Source organism: Tauraco erythrolophus, chromosome 23, assembly GCF_009769465.1.
Source record: "Tauraco erythrolophus isolate bTauEry1 chromosome 23, bTauEry1.pri, whole genome shotgun sequence".
In the NCBI taxonomy this organism is placed as follows: Eukaryota; Metazoa; Chordata; class Aves; order Musophagiformes; family Musophagidae; genus Tauraco; species Tauraco erythrolophus.
In genome coordinates, this window is record NC_141487.1 from 6162510 (window position 1) to 6170337 (window position 7828).

A 7828-nucleotide genomic window follows, 5' to 3' on the forward strand; every position below is an offset into this window, starting at 1 on the left:
GGTTTTAAAGATTATCCTTTGTAGAAGCCCATAAAGCTCCCAAAAACGGGGAAAGCAAATTAACTAAAAATGATGGGCCGTATTTTGGTCAATACGCTAGTGAAGTTTAGACACCATTTGGAAGCTACAATAACTTGGGATTATGGAAAGATAACTAACTGTGCCTGTTATGGAAAAAAAATGCAGCTATCGTTTGCCAAAATCTTTGGATGACTTTTTCTTGTCTGTGTATGTTTGTGGTTAAACTGGCCAAAAATTTTACATCAAAGGACTTTGATGTTGTTGGGGGAGAGTTGACAGGTGGAAGAGAAATAGCTTTTCAATGAAGTGGACATTTTTTATAGAGGAAGCCAAAACAAACCCAAACCTCCAGTCCCCGTGAACACCCCCCCCCTTCAATCAAGTTTTTATGTGGTTTCATCAGCTGAAAACACAATTGATTTGAGTTTTCAAATTTAGTTTTCTGAAGGGAAACCCTCCCCCAAAATACTCGTAGAAGAATTCAGTTTCAAAAAATGTCTATGTATGACTCTTTCTTGAAATTTAAAGAATTAATTGATTAAAGAATATGTAGAAATGAAACCTATTAAAAATTATCAACACACTGATTGAATCTGGGAGCTTCTCAGGTGAGTCTTTTTTGAGAGAGGGAACTAATTACTCATCATTTTTAATGAAAACATTCACCTGGCATTTAATGCTAAAATTTTAAAAGAATTTTGTAAAAGCAGGGTTAAGGACTGAGTTATCAATACTTATGTCTTATTGCAGGGAAAATAAATATTTGTTCTGAGTCAGATTCCAAGGTCCTTATTAATTCTGACAAGCACCAAACAGCACTTCCAGGGAAACCCCGATCATCTCTGAGCATCAGGCCCTGTCTCCAGACTTTCCTACACTCCTGCTCAGATGGGTGAACTCTAGAGCACGCCAGGCAGAGTGGAGCTGTGGTGGGGCTCCACACCAGTATCCCAGCGCGGTTCTAGCCCTGCCCAGGGTCCCGTTCAGATCAGCCAGGGTTTCCATCCATGCAGGCCATAATGCAGGAATACTTTTTTATGCCTTAGTGTTATAAAAAGTACAGCTCTGGGCTCGTTGCAGCACCGTTGTCAGGCTGTCGTAGCCTTATGCTTTGTAACCCAGGTCACAAACATCGCATGAAATCCAAACTTCTGCCATACTTTCCACATCCTCTCCTTTTTCTCTCTCTTTTTTTTTTTATTATCAGTTTCAATGAAAACATGGAAAAAAATGTGGAAAAATCTAGACACTGATTCGTGGTTTGATGAAAACTCAAAAAGCCACAAGCCTGCACATCCACTCCCTGCTGCCCACTATTTGATGATCACTCTGGCCCTGATTTCTGGGGACACCAAAGCAATCACCTCCGCCCGGCACAGCAGCGTGCTTTGACAAGTTGGCAAGGTGGCTAAAGAACGTCTAGTCTTTTAAGGCCACAAGCTCCCACCTTCTGGTAGTCCCTGTCATTCCCTGCTTTGCTTGACGGCCAAGATCCAGAGAATGTAAGTCCTCTCACAGCATCTGTTTATCTTCAGGCAGCAGTATTGAAATCTAAAGTGTTGGACAAGTAGAGAAGTTCCACTCTAAGAGCCTCTAGTGCAAAGTGCACCACACACAAGCAACAGAGGGGACTGGAAAATTAATAACACTGTCTTTTTTAAATAAAGAAAAAAGGTTGTTGTTGTTGCCAGTGATCAATTGATTTGGGGTAGTGCCAAGTGGCTCCAGTTGGCTTTGAAGCATCATAGCACAAGACACTGCGAAAACATTTATCCAGAACAGATCCTAGCCACAAGAGTTACAAATATTTACTTTATATATTTACTTTAGGGAAGGACTCAAGCCAGAGATAGTAGATCTTGATTGCAAACATACTAGCAATTGAGGTGCTAAGAACTGGAGTTTTGGGTCTAATCTTTCTGATCTTATCTCGTCTAATATATTTGTCTTTCTTTCCATGCCTTGACCTCAATAAAACAAGTGTTCTATGCACTGGAAAACCACCCCTATAAATATGCCATGCTGAGCTCCAGGCCTGAATCTATGGCTCTGCTAAGATCAAGGAGGACAGAGCTAACCCGGACTTAGATTAATTTCAGCATCTTTTGTAGTTCCTTAGATGATTGCACACTTGAGTGTGCAATTTTCTCAGCTCGCTCTGCCCTGATTTGCAGCTAGTCTCTCATAGTTCCTAGCAAGTGGTTTCTCTGTGAATGCTACACTGGGTCTCTTCCTAAAAACAAATCTTGCTGAGTTTGACTGCAAAGAATGTTAGGGGACTCTTCAGCCATACAGGGATTTTTCCCAAATATAAGGTGCTGTGCATAAGAAGTTAGAAAAGTTGTAGCTATTCTGGCTTTCTTTACCATTCCTAATCTCTGATTTCGTAGGGACTCCTGGCTAGTAAGATGTTTGGTGGGGTTTTATCTTTCTTCTCTGACTTACTTTCCAGCAAGTTAATGCAGCCTGCAAGGCTGGTCACTTCTTGTTATAAAGGAAGAACTGACCAATTAATTGTAGTCAGGACTCCTAGAGCCTTCCATCAGATGAGTCTGTAGCCATGGGCAAGCCTGCCAAGCCACGGTCTGCAATGCCCTGAGTTTTAACGTGCTCTGTATCCATTATTACAACAGAATCCAGTGGAAATAGTTCTTAAAATGTAACTAATAACTACTCCATGCCTCAGTTTCCCCCTCAGTAAATTGATAATAACATTAGCCTCTTCTCAGGGCATTGTGAAGCAAAGCTACCAAAGGCCTTGGGAGTCCAGGCATGGCCGGACTTAGGGAAGTGCCTGATTATCTTACACCTTATAAAAGTCCAATCTGGCTTCTGAAAAGCTTCAGCAAAGCAAAACCCATAGCTGGAAGGTTTATGAGGACAGGGAGAGTGGTAAGAAAACAGTAACCAAGATCTAATTTCTTAGGAGTAACAGATAGTCCCAGGAGGATCTAATTGAAGTCTCTAATAGCTGCAGATAAGATCAGACTGAGTTACTATTTTCAGCCAGTCTCGGATATCAGGACTGGAGTCACTGAAATAAATTCTAAAACCTGAGACAAACAAAACACAGTGATCTGGAAGCTTCAGGGTCCCAAAGAGCGAGAGACAGCGAGAAATACACAAATGTTACAACTGGGTGGAATCTGCCACTAGGCAGGGATGTCCTGTCCCAGTTGTCCTGAGCTCGCTAAAGAAGAGACAGATGCCAGTTTGGGGAAGGACTGAGATGAAAAGGAGGAACCTGAAGTGGTAAAATGACCTTGATTTTAATTCCACCTGTGACAAGAGAACTTTATCCTCATTACAGTGCACCAGCAACAGGTCTCTGCTCTATTTGCTTTTGGAAAAGAGCAGGGCACAACCACAAAAAACACAGAACCATGTTTAGCCCAGGGACTTGCTCTGGGGTGATGGGTAGGAGCTGTAGAAGAAGGCAATGGCTGAGTGAAGCCAGTGTCCCCCAGCTGGGGACCTGATCACCAGGCAGTGGTTCCACGTGAGCTACACAGGTAACTTCAAAGATCACCAGGGTGAAGACTAGTGAGCCGAATAGGGGAGAAGTTTGCATGATTGTAGCAGAGAGATGGCGGGATTGGGAGTGGGGAGAATTTTGTTTGTTTGGCTGGAAGGAGGTACTGACCCTGGGAATAAAAAAGAAGGCTGGTGACTAAAGGCAGCTGTGATCTTAGAAGCCCACTCCTATGTCATGAGCTGTGTGATTCCTGGGTGCTACACAGCAGGTCATGCAAATGAGCGCCCTGGTTTGAGAATTCCTTCCTCTACTTCTTGTTTGATGCGTTAGTCACTCGTCGTAGTTGCCTTTACCTGCCCATAGGCCCATAAATCCCTGTCTGAGGACCCCAGAACACACTCCCTGCGCTACCAAGGAAGTAGGGCTTTCCTTCAGCTGCCCCTTTCCAGACACAAGCTACTGAGAAACAATATGTGGTCAAGGGCTCGGGGAGCTGGGGTTGTTTAGCCTGGAGAAGAAAAGTTGGAGGGGAGCTAATAGCAAGCTTATAATACCTGTGAAAAGTCAGCAAGAAGACAGATCCCGGCTCTTCGTGGTGGTGTACGGCAGAAGGACAAGAGACAATGGGCACTTTGAAGTAAGAGAGGTTCAAACTGGATTAAAAGAGGTTTTTTTCATCATGTGCAGTCGATTATTGGAACAGTTTGCCCAGAGAGGTTGTGCAGTCTCCAACTGTGGAGGTTTTCAAAACCCAACTGGATAAAGCCCCGAGTAAACTGGTCTGCCCCTAGAGCTGACCCCACCTTGAGCAGTAGGTTGGACTAGAGACCTCCAGAGGTCTCTTCCAATGTTAATTATTCTAGGATTGACAGCAAGTCTGCCTCCACTCATCCTTGGCATGCGTAGAGATCAGCCTTAGCCAGGGCATATGACAAATGAGAGATTACATCACCAGGCAGGGAAATGCTTGGGAAACGTCCCGTCGCTTGCCTTACATCAGTTCCACATTGGCTCGTGCAGAGAGCACCCCACCCAATCCATGTGGATCTGTTCACTCCCTACCTCTGACAGCTTGTTTATTCAAAAGCATTTGGCTCTCAATGCCTTGCAGATGAAATAAAAGATCAAAGGCCCTAATTTCCTTTCCTCCCACTGCATTCCCCTTCCACGTTCAGGCTAGGGTTCACATTGACCAGGGACTTCTCCATGGCACGGGAAGTGCAGTTTTGAAGAACCCCTAGCAAAAGAAGGGGCACAAGCCAGGAGCAGATTGCAAGTGGCTGCAGATTCCTTCACCGGGGAGTCATAAGAGGCTGAGTTGGCAGCAGTCAGGAGTAGGATTATTCAGAGTCAAGCAAAAGACAGGTTCAGGGATAGGACTAAATAGGTATGAAGCTAGTTGGAAGATCCTGTCCTTGCAGACAGGATCAGAAATTCTAGGCCAGTTCTTCTACGAACACTAGGAGCTGAAGGGAGCTACTTCCATTTAGCTCAGATACCCAATGGGGCTCTAATCACAGCGAGCTTCTCGGGCTCAACCTGCCCTCACAGTATCTCTACTAAAAAGGTTAGTGCTATGGAGCGATTTCAGAGGGCAGCTGAGGCACAGGGAGACCAAGATGACGACGGAACCTCATCCCTCAGGTCCAAGCTCCGTCTCCTACTCTACACACTTGACACAAGGCAGCCATCTCGGGGAGCTTTATAACCACGTCAGCGTGATGCTGGACCCCATCAGCCCAGACTCCCAGCCCCAAAAGTCAGCAGACCACAGGGAACTTGCTGACATCGCTGGTCAGGAGCAAAATAGAAGTGAGACGTATTTTCACGGTCCTGCGCGGAGGTCCAGGCTCCTCGAATGATTCGGAATGTGTTCTTTCTCCTCCTGACTGAAAACAACCTGTGATTCAGGGATTTCTTTCTGAGCAAACACGCAATCTCTTCCATCTAATCAGTGTGTTTATTTCAGTGCTTTCCCTTCCATGTGAGGCCTATGGCTTTCCATTTCTTTGCAGGCATCAAACGCTAATTTCACTTGGCTTTTGTCAGTGAAATGGGCTGGAACGGAGAGTCATAAACAACTGGATCACTAACACTGATGTTTATTTAAAAGGCAGTTATGATTTTTTTTTACTGTCTTTTTTTAACTCTTGAAACCAGCGTCTTTCTGCAGCTGTGCTGGTTCCTTCTCTGGCTTTAGAGCAAGAAATTGAAGGTTGGAGAAAGCAAAAAAAATTAAGGTTAGAAATTGTGATTAAATGATCATTCAGTGTTTGTCGATCCTTGGGAGTCAATCCTGCATTTCTCTGGCAGTGTGTGCTTCACAACGAGTGCACACAGCTGCGTTTGGAGGATCGTGCCCTTATTTGTGAATGACATTAGTATCCAGGTTAGAGGGAAGGAAACGTGGGGAATTTTTTTTTTTCCCTTTTTTTTTTTCCTGAGCAAATCTAGGGCAAACTAGTGAAACAAGCTTGGGCAAACAGGTTTTAGCGTAGCTGTGCTGGGTAACAACCACAAGCTGAAGATGGTAGCACAGGTTTGGCAGGGACTAGAGCCCACAAGATCACAGCCAGAAGTGCACCTGGATTTATAGCTTAAACTGGAGAAACTCTTTTAATATTATTATGTTTTTCTCTTGAACATTTCATGACTACAAAGACTATCTTCCAGAGCTTTCTCCTTCTCATTTCCACAAAGTGGGTGGAAATGCAAAATAACGCCTGTGTTTGGAGGCTTGTGCAGATGCTGAAACGATTCCGAATTCTGCTGGGGGAATATATTCTAGTTCAGGCCGACTGTCTTCTCATTTCTCAGCTCTGCTGTTTGCAAGCAAGAGTCCAACAACTGCCATTTGCTACAATGCCTGTTGCTATATGGATGCCCCTCTTAGACGGTGGATTAGAGCTGTCGAGTCTGTTTTACCCTGTCTGCCTAAGAAAGTCCATGTGTTACCTCTGCCCAGCCCCAAATCAGCTCTGGAGTTCCGTATGTTAAACACTGCAGCGCTCTACTGGTGAACACCAGCTCTTTCTGAAGCTTTCAGATTCACATAGAACATTTTCCTGTCCTTGGGGAATGTTGGAAAGAAAACAGTGTTGTCAATAACTGTGAATTGCACTAATTGGGATATTTAATACTTGGTTGCAATTGCACTGGTGCTGAAACCATCGTACCCTGGCTACAAAAGACCCTAGTGTCAGAAATACAGTAGAGTTTTTCATGCCAGCTGCTGTTCTGGGTTATGGCTCCAGTCTGGCTGCATTGCTCGGTGAAATATGTTATTAGAAAATTAAACCAACAAAGACAACGTTGCAGCAATGTTCAATCTGAGCCCAACCCGCAGAGGGCTGGGACATTCATCACGGAGCAAGGAATTGCATCCTAGGTCAGCCTACATGGAGCGTACCAGGCACAATCCTGCCACAGGCTGAGCACGCTCCAGGCATAAAGGTTTCAGTGAACATGATGGTGCTTAGGATCTCGTTCTGCTCCCTCCCCATTGCAAGAATGCTGACATAATCCACTGTTTGAGCCCATTCAAAACAGGGCAGCTTTGCCAAGGCCACCAGCAAGCAAAAAACATTTCTTTTTGCAGGCTGGATGAAACTCACTCAGTCCTTTCCCAATGATTGCCCAGTACTCCTGTACTGGCCCAGCACGGGTCTGAACTCACTACTTACTGGTAGAAGAGGTCCACTAGATTGTGTGCCATTTAGTCAAACACGTGCCATGTTCACTCCACTCACTACAGCTGACACATGGGGCTTTCTTAGCTGAGCCAAAGCCTGCTGGAGGTGCATGAAATTCTGTAATCGGGAGTAAAAGAAGAGAAACTCCGTATACTGGACAAAAATTGATTTTGCAAGCATGTGTGTGCTTAGTCCAGGGGGCTATCTTTGCTAAGAAATAATTTGTTAACAAAGGGAGTTTGGCTGCTGAGGGAATAGATCAGTGTTTGATTCAGTATTTCCTCTGCCAAGGAGCAGGAGTGATTGATTTGCGTGCAGTCTGACTGATTTTTGAGAAACTCCACTATATTAAATGAAACCAATTGATTTTTTCTCCTATGTACTTACTTTCAAGAGCTGTAAAACAACAGAGAGCATGAAAGCGTATCATCTTACTGTCATCAAACCTAGTATGCTTTTTCCCCTCTCAAACTCTGCAATGCCACTCAGCCAAACCTTCGGCAGAGGTGGGTTCGGAGGCCAAACCAGAGAACCTTCCAGCAGTAATCTAAACCCTTTCCAGTGGGGTTTATGAGTAAGACAATGACAGGCAGTGTCCTCTGTCTGGTATGGCACTGCTAGCGGGCGCCGTGGTAATGCT